Source organism: Pogoniulus pusillus, chromosome 27 (genome assembly GCF_015220805.1).
Source record: "Pogoniulus pusillus isolate bPogPus1 chromosome 27, bPogPus1.pri, whole genome shotgun sequence".
Classification (NCBI taxonomy): Eukaryota; Metazoa; Chordata; class Aves; order Piciformes; family Lybiidae; genus Pogoniulus; species Pogoniulus pusillus.
Genome location: NC_087290.1, coordinates 19729919 through 19745385, shown reverse-complemented (window position 1 = coordinate 19745385; position 15467 = coordinate 19729919). Strand labels below are relative to the sequence as shown.

The 15467-nt window shown below is 50.2% G+C and overlaps 1 protein-coding gene and 2 long non-coding RNA genes across 6 annotated transcripts in view; 1 reads left to right on the top strand and 2 right to left on the bottom strand.

The window, feature by feature from the left end:
• Positions 1 to 290: 290 nt before the first annotated feature.
• LOC135187684 (uncharacterized) lies at positions 291 to 2902 on the bottom strand. The gene is made up of 2 exons (XR_010307408.1): positions 2481 to 2902; positions 291 to 1123 (listed from the first exon to the last, which is right to left on the bottom strand). It is a non-coding gene; the product is annotated as an uncharacterized LOC135187684 (long non-coding RNA).
• Positions 2903 to 4007: 1105 nt separating this feature from the next.
• On the bottom strand, positions 4008 to 12724 carry LOC135187686 (uncharacterized). Its single transcript, XR_010307413.1, has 3 exons — positions 12598 to 12724; positions 5534 to 5621; positions 4008 to 4863 (listed from the first exon to the last, which is right to left on the bottom strand). It is a non-coding gene; the product is annotated as an uncharacterized LOC135187686 (long non-coding RNA).
• A 110-nt stretch (positions 12725 to 12834) lies between these two features.
• The window catches only part of OSBPL8 (oxysterol binding protein like 8), a 79895-nt gene continuing 77262 nt past the window's right edge, over positions 12835 to 15467 (top strand). For 3 of the 4 annotated variants that reach the window (XM_064166662.1, XM_064166658.1, XM_064166654.1), the window contains exon 1: positions 12835 to 13002. The gene's annotated coding sequence lies outside the window, so the exon portion shown is untranslated. Of the gene's footprint in view, positions 13003 to 13632; positions 13966 to 15467 lie in introns of all 4 variants that reach the window. The other variant, XM_064166655.1, reaches the window with a different exon arrangement.

Genomic DNA, 15467 nt, shown 5'->3' with positions numbered 1-15467 from the left:
GGACCAGGTGACCTTCAGAGGTCTTTTCAAACTCAAACCATTCTATGGCTTTGGGCTATGTCCATTTCTGTTGTCAGTGTTGGGCACTGCCAGGCTCCTCAAAACTCAAAGCACAAAGAACAAAGTCCTTGCTAGCTGCTGGGCAGCAGAGGTCAGAAAGGCAATCCTACATGAGTTACCCATATAAACACTACCTCTCCAGCAAGTTAGTGACAAAACTAGAGGTAGAACTTAATTTCTTTTCCACCTCTACAAAGGCACAACTCACAGGCTCACTACAAAGATGCACATTTGAGAATGTGAAGGCTTTATTCAGTACAGTCCTGTCTCCCGTGGTGCAAGTGAACCCACAACAAGAGTTAATTTTCTTTGGTCCACCTGACAGCACCAGAGTGTCTAATCAGGCAGTCATTTGCTGAAGAGTCCATCTCCACCTCTCTCATTGCTCTTTGCCTTTCCTTCTCTTCCATTTCTGCAGTCTTTCTGCACAGGCTCTACAGAGAAAGAATACTGAAGCTACCACTGTCCTGCTGATAAAACTCCTGACCTTTATTTATTGTGCCTGGAAGGGAAAGGATACTTTTGATGGGTTTATTCATGACTGAACATTACCCATTCCTCTACATTGCCAAGGCTATAAAAGCAATCAGAGGCATAACTGTCCTACAACAACAATTGGTGCAAGAAGCTGGATGGCAAACTCTTCTAGAAAGAAGAGTTGTGTAACAGAAGATCCATCTGTGGTAGAGGCTTGTAGGTGCGTAGGAAATTGCCATTTCTGGACTTAAAGCTGCTCTGTAAAGCTTTACAGCAGCTCTTGTCACCTTCATGTTCATTTTGTTTATCATCAGTCTCACTTTTGAAATTACCTCCCTATTCCATTTCTTCTGCCTCCTCAGTATCCATATCTTTTGAGTAGCATCTTGGCAGCTTCAGTTACCTGCTGCTCCCTTCTCCTGTTTCTTGTCCCCTCTACTTTGCAATTTCCATTGCTAGCTAATCGTTGAGATTTGCCCCATCCTGCGTGCAAAGCCATCGCTGGTCTGTCACGACGTGGCGCTGGGATTCTTCTCCTCCGCAGCACCTCATTTTTCTTGCATTTCAGAGTCTCTTCTTGGGGCACCTGGAACAGTAAAATCTATTCTCCTTATCCAGCATTGTGTAAGTCTCAGTGTTCATCTTTTCCCAACAATGCCCTGCTCCAGTTTTCTTTCTAGACACCTTGCCACTTTCCACCACTCTCCACCACCGCCCCAGCACTCCTCCAATCAAGAGAAATGTTGAGGTGCTGGAACGTGTCCAGAGAAAGGCACCCAGAAAGGTCCAGATCATTGGAGAAGTTCGACTCTACACCCTCAAACATCAATTTCAATAACAAACACTGTGATAAGAGGGAAAGGCCCTGTGAGAGAGCCATTCCTACCTTGCAGAATCCCACCTCTCCAAACTCAGCTGTGTTCTGAGGTCCTATCATTCCTGCATTTGCAAGGGGAGGTGCAAGAACTCCACTTAGAAATGCAGTGGGTTTATTAGTTAAGACAGAATAAAGCAAGAATTTAAACATGGATGTAAATCCAGCAGGAATATGTCAGAAAAGAGAAAGGGGTTTCTCCTGCACATCACTGTTTACAAGGAAGATCGCAAGCCTGTCTATTTTGCAGCTTTAGATTGGTACTAGTACAGTTAGAGTGGCTGAATATGTTAAACATAAATAAATATGAACCCCCCCACATAAGTCTACCTAATGGCAGCCATTGGTCCCTGGCTACAGCCTCCCTTCAGGCAGCTGCAGACAGCAATGAGCTCTGCCCTGAGCCTCCTCTGATGCAGGCTGCACACCCCCAGCTCCCCCAGCCTCTCCTCACAGGGCTGTGCTCCAGGCTCCTCACCAGCTTCATTGCCCTTCTCTGGACAGCTTCTAGCACCTCAACATCTTTCTTAAACCAAGGGGCCCAAAATTGGACACAGGACTCCAGAAGTCTTGCTGCACCCAGCACTGCCTGTCCTGCCTGAGAGTGACATTGGAAGGCCCTTCCTGGGCTTGGTTCTGAGGTGCTCTGTTTAGCCAGTAGAAGCCTGAACTTCAGCAGTTATTCTACCAGTCAGCCAAAAAAGTGCCATTGTCCTGACCAACCTTCTTCCTACTTACCTGGGTGGCCAGCAGGCACCCCAGCATTTGTCCTACTCCCATGCACCTGGTGTGCACCAGGGGCACTCAGCTGTGCTGGCAGGAGGAGGATCCTCTGCCCAGTTGGGCAAGCTTGGGGCTGCTGCCTTCCTGGAGCCATGACAAAGGGAAGGGCTAAGCACCTGCTCAGGAACAGGGCTAAGCTCTGTCTCTTGCACAGCAGAAACAAACCAAACCCCTGTGAAATGTCAGAGAGATATCAAGTACCTACCCTAGCAAACCGGGGGGCCAGCAGGCCCCCCGGCCTTTGATCCCCTCCACCACTCACCCAGTGCACCCCAGGGGCACTCACCGGTGATGATCCGAGGAGGATCCTCTGCCCAAGTGGGCAAGCTTGGGGCTTGCCTCTCCTGGGGCCCTTATAAAGGGGAGTGGGCAGGGAGGGCAAAGTGGTGACACCTGGGCTGGGAGGAGACTCCAGCAGCACCCAGGTGCTGTGGGTTTGACAGGGGAATTGGGAAAAAGCAGGGTGGGGTGGGAAGGGGCAGGTGTGGTGGACAAGGGGAGGAGGTGCTGAAAGGAGGGACATGGAGAGGAAAAGGTTGGACGTAAAAAAGGAGAATAGAAGAAAAGGGAGGAGATGAAGAGGAAAGGAAAGCAGGAAGATGGGGGAAGAGAGGAAAGGAAGGAGATGGAAAAAAAAAAAAGGAGGAAGATGGGGGGGAAATGTATAGGAAAGGAGGGAGATGGGGGAGAGGGGAGATCAAAAAGAAAAAGCAAAGTGGCCTGTAGTATTTACATGGCAACCAGCCTCTTCCTGACCAGATGTGTCACTTCTGCCTGGAGTCATAACCACCACACTGGCTTGCTCTGCGGGCTGAAGAAGAGCAAACCACACCTGTCTGAGAAGAAAAAATGAGGAATTAAAGAGGAAAATGGAGTAATAAAAAAGAAACTCAAGTACTGACTATAAGCACCTACATACAAAGTGTGGGGCCCTTCAGCAAGGCCTCTCTGGGCTGCATGTCTGTGTGACCTGAGCTAGATGCTTTGGTCCTGCTCTGGCAGGGCACTTGGACTCGATGATCTGTGGAGGTCCCTTCCAATCCCTAACATTTTGTGATCTTAACAAGCATGAGCAGTTCTTGTTAGCTAACCTGACATGTAGCATGGGGTTAGAAGATGAGATCTCCTTTCAAAGTTTAGCTTAAAGGATATATTTAGTTCAAGAGTTCAAGCTTACAGTCCACCTTCCTAGCCATCAGTCTAACTTTTCTATACCATACCTGAGCACCTAATGAAAACAAAGTCATCCGGAGTAGATCTTTATCCCTTGAGGGAAATGTACCAAGTTTACAAGCAAAAAGTTGAGAAACTTTGACTGATGAGTGACTTGTCAAAAGACACACAGAGAATATTGACATTGGTGTGTACAGGGTTAACCCTCCGGGAGGAGTAACCTTGAACCTGACCCTAGGTGGTCTTGACCCCCCCCCAGGGGTGGGTCTGCACACTACCAGGTGATGGTTAGCCCACTCCCCCTTCCTGTCTAAAGATCCGTAAAAGTAGGGGGCTTCCTCTTTCTCTCTCTCTGCGCTCCCTGCCTACCAGCATCACCATCCGGTCCTTGGTTCTCTTTTGTTTCACCACGTCGCCATCACCATCAAAATCAGGTTGTATCTACCCATTCTGTATCTGTTTTTGCCCTTCCCTATACCTTTGTAACTTCCCTACCTCAGATACCTTTCTTAACTTATTGTTAAACTTTTCTTTTTAACTTCCAAATCGAGTGAGATTTATTTACCTGGGTGTGCTTAACTTTTCCTCTCTCTACATCTAATTCCTTTCTTTTGGGAAAGAAAGGGGAAGAAGGAAGGGCACTCTATAAATTGTTAATTGGTTCTATCAAATTTATTTGAGTCTCTGGAAATTAAATTAGAACCGAGACATGGTGCTCACCAGAGTGAGAAGCTGTGAACTCCTTTGTTCTGACAGCAAGCAGGCCAGCCCAGGGGCAACTGCTGGTGAGTCCAGGCCAAACAGAGCAATGCTGCAGTCTGTCAGAGCATAAGCTTGTCATCCCTCCCTCTGACTGCAAAGCACTGGAAATAGGGAGTGAATGTTCCCTGATACCTCAGGCTCTACATTGCTGAGAGCACAGAAGCAAGCAGGGCAGCAGTCAGCAAAACGCCGAGGCACAGGTTTTCCCAAGAGTTAAGGACAGCATTTCAGGCTCTTTGGCAAAGTCCTTGCCCTTTGGATGAGTTTCCCTGTCACCTCCTAACGAGTTACACGGCCTGAGAGGCTTACAGAGTGAGCAGGCAGATGGAGCTCGTGATTTATGCATCTCCCGGAGCAGGATAACTGAGAGTGTGTCTAGGAGCCACCTGCGGCTCTACACAGACACACTGATCCTACAGCCTGTCCCTAGAGATGGACCTGGCATCGGCAAAAAGATCCTTCAGCAGACAAGTAGCAGTGAACTGTAGTAAAAGTGTAGTAAGATCAGTTGTAATGAAGATTTTGGGCTTCCTGGGAAGAGCAGCTGAACTCAGCGTTCTGCTGAAGAAGGAAGGTCCTGCTGAGGACGCCGCAGTGCACCACTCACAGACATGCGGCTCTTTTCAGGGTACCTCTCAGGGCACAGTCCTCCCGTGCTTGAGAAGCAGTCATACTGGCAGTTATCCTCTGCAGCCCGAGCTGAGTCCTTCAACTTTCTGCTGCAATGTTTGCATCTATGAAAAACAGAAGATACTTTATTTAGCCCAAGGAGATCCTGTGAGGACATTTCTACCTCTCTGTGTTGCTAAAGAAAATGCACTCTGGAGCACAGTGCACAGCACTTTGAGCAGCCACCAGCTCGTGTTTTAAGGACTATGAAGACCTGAGTACAAAAACAATTAAGAAACACTTCAGAGCTTTGGGGAGATTACTTGAGGGCTCAGGGGAACAAGTGGTGTTCTCCTCAATCCCTCCAGTGACAGGAGGAGATACTGAAGGAAGGGAAAAAATCCATGAGATTAACACAGGGCTTAGAGGTTGGTGCTGCCAACAGAACTTTGGGGATTTTGATCATGGGGAAGTTTTCTTGGCACCAGGTCTAGTGGCAGCAGATGGAGTTGGTCTGTCCCATGAGGGGAGAAGAATCCTTGTGCAGGAGTTGGCTGGGCTCACTGACAAGACTTTAAACTGGCTGCGTCTGGGGACAGGGATGTGGCTGGCCTTGCCAGTGACAGCCCTGGGTGTAAGAGCCCAGCATTCGAGGAGCAGGGTGGTTGCATTTCAGATCACCAGAGGGTCTACCTCCCTTAAAGGCTCAAAACTACGTGCTCAACACCATCCCTGAAACGCTTACACACCAACACACACAGCATGGGGAATGAGCAGGAGGAGTCAGAAACTCACGTGTGGTCACAGGCCTATGGTCTGGTGGCAGTCGGAGACATGGTGGGACAGCCTCCACGGCTGGAGTGTGGTCATGGCTGGCTGTGTCCTGTTTAGGAAGGGTAGGGCAGCAAGGTGAGGTGGTGGAGTTGCTCTTAATGAGAGGGAGCAACTGGAATGTCTTGAGTTCTGTCCAGGGGTGGGTGAGGGGCAAGGCGAGAGCTGGTGGGTGCCAATCAAGGGACAGGCTAGCACAGGTGATACTGCGTCCAAGTCACCACCCCTGCGAGTGTTTAACAGACATGCAGAAGTGGAGCTTAGGCACACGATCTAGTGGTGACCTAGAAGTGCTGCTTAACCACTGATCCTCTTAAACGTCCCACCCAGCCCAAAGGATTCTATGATTCTACAGCTCTGTACTCTTCAGCGGCGAAGTTCAGATCTGGATTCATTAATGACTGTGCACTCTTGGCCTGAAGAGGTTTTGGTCGCTATCTCTCTCATCCAGGTACAGCTGTATGGTAAGAGGTGCACTGGGGTTTTTACCTTTTCCTCTTTGTTCCCCTTCTTCCCTTCAAGACCCTGGCCAATCTGAGCTCCACCAGAAAATCTGGGGAAGAGCTATTTCAGCCTGATGGCTCCAATATTGGCAGAGAGCCTTGTAAGGAAGAGTTATGAGATTAATTATTCCAGGGTTATTTCAAACCCCGGAGAGAGCTGACATTCTGCATTGCCTGTGAACGTTGTACATGACCTCTGGGGCAGGAGCAGAGGCATTTGTGTTATCCGTACAGATACAAATGCAAAGGTATGCAGACTAAGAGGCAGGTGAAACAGGTACCTTAGGTCTTCTTGCTGCCAAGAACTTCCTCTCAGAGGGATTATGGGATTAAAATGCTACTGATACAGCTGAATATAATCTTATCAAGCTCAGTCCACTGTACATGAGAAATGTGGGGCTCTCTACATCAAAGCCAGAGGCTAAAAAGAAAAGGGAGAAGGAGCTTTTCCAAGACGGCAAAGGAGCTGACTCAGCAGATGTTTAAAGAGGACTTGTCAGACAAGGGCATACTGAGAACTGCAGAAATGACAAACCAGAGCAGGGCTAAGAATACTTGAACACCGTGGATGCAAAAGAATAAAAATATGCTGGTGCTTGAAAAATGCCTGAGCAGAATTAAACACTCTGTAACACCATGTGCTAAACAACTAAATGTAATGCAGAAGAGCAGGGCTGACACAGTGGCTAGAGACAACCTTAGATCTGAAGGAGGAACATCTCAGGGTGGCTGTGACAAAATGAGGAGATCTGGTGTCTTGCCAAATGCGGCAGTTGCAAAGTAAGTTGGAATGTTTTGAATGAGTGGTGTGAGTGAGGGATTGCTGTGGACAAAAGGAGTTTCACAAGGATAGCATGTCTAACTGTGAAGACTGTAACATAAAGCAGAACTACTTCAGGTACCTGTCACAGAGCTTTCAGAATCAAAGTATTGTCACTTTATTTTTAATTTTAATTAGTACAACCCTGCTGACCTCAAATCAGAAACTCAAACCCTCATTAGCAGTATCAATGGTTTTAAAACTTCAAGTCATTTGTTCCAAAACAGCCATGCACTAGCAGACTCCATGATAAAAAGTCTACTAGTAGATGCTGGCATCTATCACGACCTATGTGCCTACAACCAAATATCACTTCTTTTCAGGTTGAATTAACATTTGCATTTTACTGATGCCACAATGCAGGTAATTTTTCCGGATCAGAACCGAGCCAAGCAGGGGACCAAGCGGTGCTCAGTGGCTGCAGCTGACTGTTCTCAAGCAGCACTAAGGCTCTCCCGCAGAGGGCAATGGAGGACCTCTGAAACTGGTCTTCTATCCACAGCAAGAGGATGAAACAATTCTAGGTGAACGTTCAGCTAAAAAGTCTTTTGCTATTCTGCCCAACCGCAGCTGCTTTTGAACTCTAACCAAATGTTGTTAATTATAACGAAGAGCCCGATTTTAACTTTCATTTAAAAGGCTTTTTTTCCAATCTGAGAAGAAAAGCCTGGGTTCTCTCTGCGAGATGGGGGAAGCTGAACTTCCAGGAAAAGCAAGGAAAGGACAGCTTTCTTGAGAACACAGAGCTGCCGCAGCTTTCACACTCGTGCTCTTAATGCAGTGCTTCTCGTTTAGTTCTCCTTGGGGAAATTGGTTTTTTCTTTCCTTTCTCTGTTTTTCAGAGCTGTCTGCACCTACAAGATGTGGCAGGAAGCTGTGCATATCATCCACTTCAGAGAAAGGAACAAGAAGGAAAGCGGTGGGGGGAGCACAGAAGGTTCCCAAGCCAGGACTGCAGACTCGCTTCAGACTCTGCCGTTGCCTTTAGTCTTAGCCTGTTTTCCTCTAGCAGTAAAGCCCCATGTGGTAGGTGTTAACACCAGGTAACAAGATAACACCTAACGGGATTACCATGCATAATCCTCTAGTGATTTTGCAAGTGTGTTATCTGAGAACAATGCACACTTTCTCATCTTATTCTCTGAACAGAGCTTGTTTGGGTTCTGACAGCATCTAGCAGCCCTAATCACAGCCCACAGCGACGAGCACAACCACAAAACAAAGCATCTGCCTTTGTGTCTTCACCTGCAACTCTGAAGTCCTGTGTCTTGTTTTCTGAACGCAGGACTGCTGTGGCCCTGCCTTGGTGGTCTATGGCTGTGATGCTAACCAAGACTAAGGGATTTTGTTCTTGGCTTCTTCTTGGATTTATCTTTTCATTCTGGTATGGCCTTATGATCTGGACTCTTGGCTGAATGTGTCCAGGTCTGTCCTGCTGAGGTGCTGTGACAGTGAGCCCTGGATGGTGAGGTCCCTACCCTAACAGCTAAGTTACACATTTTGGCTCCCTGCTCACTTTCGCTTAGGAGGAGTCTGTTCTTGCTGCCCCCTGACAGACTCACACATCAGCTCCACTCTTTAGTTACTTGAGTCATGCCCTGGGGGTGAAAAATATGACCAAATGAAAAGCCCATTTCAAAGCCAGAACAGAACTTCTCCCTTTTCACACAACAGTTTTCACATCCTTTTCCTGGCCCACAAATTAACAGGAAAAAATAGAAGATTCTTTCCCTGCTTCCTACAGGCCTTGCCTTGTTTTATACCTGGCTGTGGATCCAGGTAAATGCTGTCCCTAGTCCATGTGTTTGTGGTGAGAGGTAAGTGTTTCTTCCCCCTGGCAGCCCCAACGAGTCAGGCACAACTCCCACTACTCATCAGTGCTGTGTCCCCTCAGATCTGGAAATCTGATGGGTTTTGGTACTTTCCCCCATTTTCCATTTGAGAGGTCCTTTCATGCAGCATTCCTGTGACATCATTCACCTTGGTGTATGGAAACAACAGCATTTCTGTGACTCAGTCCAAGCCACGTCAGCAGAGGTCTGAGCTACTCTATAAACTACTGCTGCTTTGGTGTGCTATCAGCCTCCCATTTCTGTCCCAGACAGGAACACAAGAACTTTATAAAGCTAGGAAAGTACCCTAAGGAACCACCACTGGTGACCTCAGGGACAAGCGAAACAGCCTCCCCGGACAACCTGTTCCAGTGTCTCACCACCCTCAGGGTACAGAACTTGTTCCTAACATCCACTCTAATTCTACTCTTCTCTACTTTAAAACCATAGCCTTCACCCTGTCCCTGTAGGCCTTTGCAAACAGTCCCTTAGCAGCTTTCTTGCAGGCCCCTTTTAGGTTCTGGAAGGCTGCTATGAGGTCTCCCCAGAGCCTTCTCTTCTCCAGACTGAACAACCTCCACTCCTCAGCCTGTTCCTGCCCCGTGATGCCTTTGTGGCCTTCCTCTGGACCTGCCCCATCAGGTCCATCTCCTTCCTGTGTTGAGGGCTCCACAGGTGGATGTAGCACTCAAGGTGAGGTCTTAGCAGAGCAGGGCACAGCAGAGCAAAGCAGCAGAATCACCTCTCTCCATCTGCTGGCCCTGCTGCTTTTGATGCAGCCTGAAAGCAGTCTCACCAAGGCTGTGGGCAACCTGATCTAATGAAGCACGTCCCTACACACTGGACTAGATGACCTCTGGAGGTCCCTTCCAAGCCAAACCATTCGAAGATTCTGTGATGCACCTGGCATGCTCACGGAGTGAGCCAATTGCCAGCTACACAAACTGCCTGGCATTGCACACTTTGTACTTCTGAAACCACAACCCAGACACAGCTCTTTAGCACAACTCAAGGAACTCCACACTCTTCTGGAGCTTTTGAAGTCTAAAATATGGTGTCCTTGAAAATAGCTTTACAAGAATTGCTCTCTCACAAGGCAAGACATGAAGGAGTCATGAAGTGCATACGCGAGCAGGACTGCTCTGCAGAGCTAGACTCGGTTCACGCACTAGACCACGACTGGCCTTGTGAAGTAAAGCCCCAGGGTGAGAAAGCCTGCATGTGTAACTCTTGCTGGAGTAAGTGATCTCACTCCAGGGACCTCCTCTGGGGAAAAGCGTTGTTTAATTATAGGAATCTTTGTACAAAGAAACTTGATGTGTAGTAACGACAACAAAATTGATCTCTGTACTCTCCAACACTTTATACCTCATTGCTGAGAATAAGCAATCTTCTGCAGTCAGGACTGCAGACAAATCTTTCCACAGAAGTATTAAAAGGAAAGAGGACCGAGGAAAGAATACTCAACCTTTTAATTAACTCGGATTATTCAAAGAACAGAATGAAAAGATGGTGAGAGGAACATTAGCTCCAGATAATGGTCTCCTAGCGACATTGCTGCATAATTGAGGTAGAGCAGATAATGCTATGAAAAATAGATTGAACTAGAAGGCTTATTTTCAGAGCTGGAAATATGAATCCTTTGACAGCTCCTCTGCGTCATTAGCTGGCAGGTCACTGCTGAAAGTGCCAGATATTTCCTCAACTAACTGACAGTGCTTCCTCTTGAAATAAGTGGAAAAAAAGATGCTCAGCATTTCCAGAAGTTATGCAGCATTTTGCAGCTCTTTGCAATGAAGCCAACGGGCAGTGGGTGAAAACCTCAAGATAGACACTGGTTTTATTTTCAGGGTGGTAATGCAGGTAAGCTGCTCGTGGTGGTTTTGTGTTAACTGCTAGGAGGGGACATGTTTTTCAGACAGGAAAAAAAACCCAAGGGGGGCTGTTGTCGGTAGGTTAACTGGTGGCCATGCCTCCTGCTGGCTGACGGCTCTGCGCAGAGCATATCTCACTCCTCTTGTTACTACTTTGTAGCTGCCCAGGTCGTTCCTGAAGCTCGCACTCGCTGGTTAGCAGAGCGCTGCGGCGCTCCATGGCTGTTCTCTCAGGGCGGCACAGCTCGCTCTACCTGAGGGAAGTGTTGCTGAAAAGAAACGGCTTTTCTTCTACAAAAAAGAAGTACAGCTCCAACACTGCACATTTCAACAGCTCTCTCGCAGATAAGCCTTTTTCCCAGTATCCCTCAAAACGTTTTGGTTTGGCCCATCGGGCTAATTTGTGCCTTTTCCTCCTTGTGGAACAACCTATGGACTCTCTCTCCTCAGCTGATTCACATACCAGAGCAGTTACACTTTGCACAGACACCACCACATCAGCTTCCTTCTTTTAGCCCCTTTTAAGCAACCGGTAGTCTGTCCACCCCTACAGTGAACTGCATCCCTCCTAGATCCAGCGTCACAGGTTGACTTGGAAGGGACCTTAAAGATTATCTATTTCCAACTCCCCTGCCATGGACAGGGACACCTTCCACTAGAACAGGATGCTCAAAGCCCCATCCAACCTGGCTTTGAACACTTCCAGGGATAGAGCATTCACACCATTTCTGGGCAACCCATTCCAGTGTCTCACCACTCTCACAGTGAAAAAGTTCTTCCTATTGTCTAATCTAAATACTCTCTTTCAGTTTAAAACCATTACCCCTTACTCTATCACTACACTCCCTGATAAAGTGGCCCTCCATCTTTCTGCAGCACTCCATTATGTACTGGAAAGCCACTGTGAGGTCTCCCTGGAGCCTTTTTCTTCTCCAGGATGAACAACCCCAACTCTGCTTGCATGTAAGACTTGCACCAGCCCTGTGATCATCTTCACAGCCTTCCTGTGGACCTTCTCAAGCAGGCTGATGTCTTTCTTATGCTGCAGGCACTAGTACAGGTGGGGTGACACAAGAGTGGAGTAGAGGGTGAGAATCATGGTACTCAACCTGCTGGTCACAGTTCTCTTAATTCAGCCCAGGATGCAATTGGCTTTCTGGGCTGTCAATGAACATGTCTCATGCTCAGTCTTTCACTCACCAGCACCCCCAGACTCATCTCTTCAGGGCTGCTTTCAACCCACCCTCACCCAGCCTGTATCTGTGCTTGTGATTACCTTGACCCAAGTACAGGACTCAGCACTTGGTTTTGTCAGACTTCACAGGATCACAGATCACAGATGCTAGGGGTTGGAAGGGACCAAAATAGATCATGTGGGCAGCCTGTGCCAGTGCTCTGGGAGCATTCCAGTCAAGAAGTTGCCCCTTGTGTTGAGCTGGAACCTCCTATGCTGCAGCTTCCATCCATTGCTGCTTGTCTTATCCTAGGGAGCAGTGAGCAGAGCCTGTCCCCCCTCCTGACCCCCAGCCCTCAGAGACTGATAAACATTGATTAAATCCCCTCTCAGTCTTTTCCTCTCCAGACTAAGTAGCCCCAGGGCCCTCAGCCTCTCCTCATAAGGCAGTGCTCCACTTCCTCATCATCCTCTTAGCCCTCTGATGGACCCTCTCCAGCAGATCCCTGTCCCTCTTGAACTGGGGAGCCCAAAGCTGAACACAGTATTCAAGATGAGGTCTCCCCAGAGCAGAGTAGAGGGGAAGGAGAACCTCCCTTGATCTGCTGGACACACTCTGCTTAATACACCCCAGGATCCCATTGGCCTTCTTGGCCGCAAGGGCACATTGCTGTGCCATGGCTAACTTGTTAGCCACCAGGGCTCCCGGCTCCCTCTCCACTTCATGAAGCTCGCACAGCCTCCAGCCCGTCGAGGTGCCTCTGGACGGCATCCTCTCCCTCCAGTGTGTCACCTACATCACTCAGCTTGGTGCGGTCAGCAAACCTGCTAAGGGTGCACTCGATGCCACTGTCCATCTCGCCGACAAAGACGTTAAACGTCGCCGGTCGCGACGACGGCCGCGTCGCCTTCGCTCAAGCTCTCCTCCGAGTGCAGCCGCGTCCCGGAGCCGCGCTGCGGCCGCCGGCCAGGGGCGGCGCTCTCGCCGCTCGGCAGCCGAGGGGGCGGTGCCTGACGGATGAGAGGATCAAGCGGCGACCGGCGCCGCGCGGGGCGAGTGGGTGCGCGCGGCGGGAGGGGTCGGTGTTGCGCGCGGCAGGCGGAGCCCGCGGCGGGGAGGGGAGGGGTCCTGACCGTCGCCCCTTCCCCCCCCGCCCTCCGCGTCTGTGGCCTCACCGCCCGGGCCGCCGCCTGCGCCGTGCCTCCCGCCGGATCTGGCTGCGGGAAGAGGTGAGAGCGATCTCCGCGCCAGCCGCACTTCTACTTGCGAGAGGGCACTGGACCGGAGTCCCCGCCCGTGCCGCAGCGGCGGGTGTGGGGCACGGGGCACAGGTCTCGGCTAAGGACTGGGCAAGTGTCGAGATTCCGATCAGGTCCCCGGCGGTGGCAGGGGGTGGTGGCGTAGCGTCACAGGGTGCCGTTGTGTGCTGCCTCCCCGCGGATCGCTGGACGGGAGCAAGGTGCCGGAAGCCCCTTGGGGTCTGCGATAGAAGTTCGGCCTTGTCCCAACCCGGGGGTGGCTGTAGTAAAGCTCTGGGTCGACTCGGCGCTGGCGGCGCCCGGGCGGGGGGAAGTTGCGGTGTCCGCATGCCGCGGGCGGGCCGGACGATGCGGGAGGGTGCGTAGCGGTGCGCGAAAGCTGGGTCTGAGAGCGGCAGCGCCGCCGTTGAGCTCCGCGGTTCGGCTCGGGACGTCTTCGGTTCGACTTCGTGATGCGCTCGATTTTGTTAACTGCGTCGCCTGCGCCGTGGGCCCACGGGGGTCGGCAAGCCGCGATTTGAAAGCAGTCGGGTTAAGCGCCGAATGCAGTTAGAGTTTGGCTCCTCTGATTGTCAGTAACCTCCTTCCCTCTTCTGATAGAGCTGTGCCTTGAGCAGTGGAGCCTGAATCCCTGTTGTTGCCCCCGGTCCCGTACTGCTGCCAACTGCGCTTTGGCGTCCTCACTAGCAGGCCTTATGAATAGCTGTCTCCCAGAAGAGCGGCTCAGAGTCACAGAACCTTAGAGATTGGAAGGGACCTCCAGAGATCATCCAGTCCAAGCACCCTGCACGAGGCAAGATCACCCAGGGCAGTTTGCACAGGAATGCATCCAGGAGGGCTCTGAAAGTCCAGAGAAGACTCCACAACTTCTCTGAGCAGCCTGCTCCAGGAGTCTGCTACCCTCACTATAAAGAAGTTTCTCCTCATGCCGAGGTGAAACCTTTTCTGTTCCAGTTTGTAGCTGTTGCTCCTTGTCTTACTGCTGTGCACCACTGAAAAGAGCTTGGTCCCCTCCACTTGACAGCCACCCCTCAGATATTTGTAGACATTGCTCAGATTTCCTCTCAGCCTTCTCTTCTCCAGGCTAAACAGCCCCAGGGCTCTCAGGCTCTCTCCAGAGGGGATATGCTCAAGTTCCCCAGTTATCCTCATGGCTCTCCACTGGATTCTCTCCAGCAGTTCCCTATCTCTCCTGAGCTGGGGAGCCCAAAACTGGACACAGTATTGCAGGTGTAGAGAGCAGAGTAGAGAAGAACCTCCCTAGCCCTGCTGGCCACAGGATGCACCCCCAGGATGTCCTTGGCTCTTTTGGCCACAAGAGCACATTGCTGGCTCATACAGAACTTGCTGTTCACCAGCACTCCAAGGTCTTTCTCCACGGAGCTGCTTTCCAGCAGGGCATCTCCAACCTGTACTGGTGCCTGCTGTTACTCCTCTCCAGGTGCAGGAGTCTGTGCTTGTCCTTATTGGACTTGAAGAGGTTTGTCTGCCTTTGTCCAGCACTCAGCCTGTCCAGATCTGGGTGGATGGCAGCACAGCCTGAGGGGTGTCAGCTCCCCCCAGTTTTGTATCATCAGCGAACTTGCTGAGGGTGCACTCAATGTCCTCATCCAGGTTGTTGATAGAGATACTGAACAAACTGGACCCTGCACTGATCCCTGGGGAACACTGTTGGCTACAGGCCTCCAACTTGGTTCTGTGCCACTGATGACAATCCTCTGAACTCTGTTGTGGAGCCAGTTTTCAATCCACCTCACAGACCAGCCATCTATACCACATCTCCTGAGCTTGTCTATGAGGATGTTGTGGGAGGCAGTACCAAAAGCCTTGCTGAAGTCAAGGTAAATAACATCCACAACTCTTCCTTCATCTACTGATTTGGTCATGGTATCATCGAAGACTGTCAGGTTAGTCAAGCAGATCTCCCTCTGGTAAATCCATGTTGGCTACTCCTGATCACCCTCTTTTCCTTCATATGGTTAGAGATAGCCTCCAGAATGAGGTGCTCCATCACCTTTCCAGGTATGGAGGTGTGGCTCACTGGTCTGTATTTGCCTGGGTCTTCCTTCTTGCCTCTCTGAAGACTGGAGTGCCATTGGCTTTCTTCCAGTCATCAGGCATGTCTGCTGTTCTCCATGACTTTTCAGAAATGATGGAGAGAGGCTCAGCAGCAACATCAGCCAGTTCTCTTAGCACTTGTGGGTGCAGCCCATCGGGGCCCATGGATTTGTGCATCTTCAGTTGGCACAAGTGATCTCTAACCCAGTCCTGACTGACTAGTGGACTGTCCCCTTCTGCTGCAGTTCTGCTCCCTTACTTCCAAAGGCTGAGGTTCCTGAGGACTGGCCTTAGCTGTACAGACTGAGGCCAAGAAGGGTCTGTGTGCTCCGCAGAGGTGTTTTGCTTAATGCGCTGGCTGGTAGATCAGATGAGCC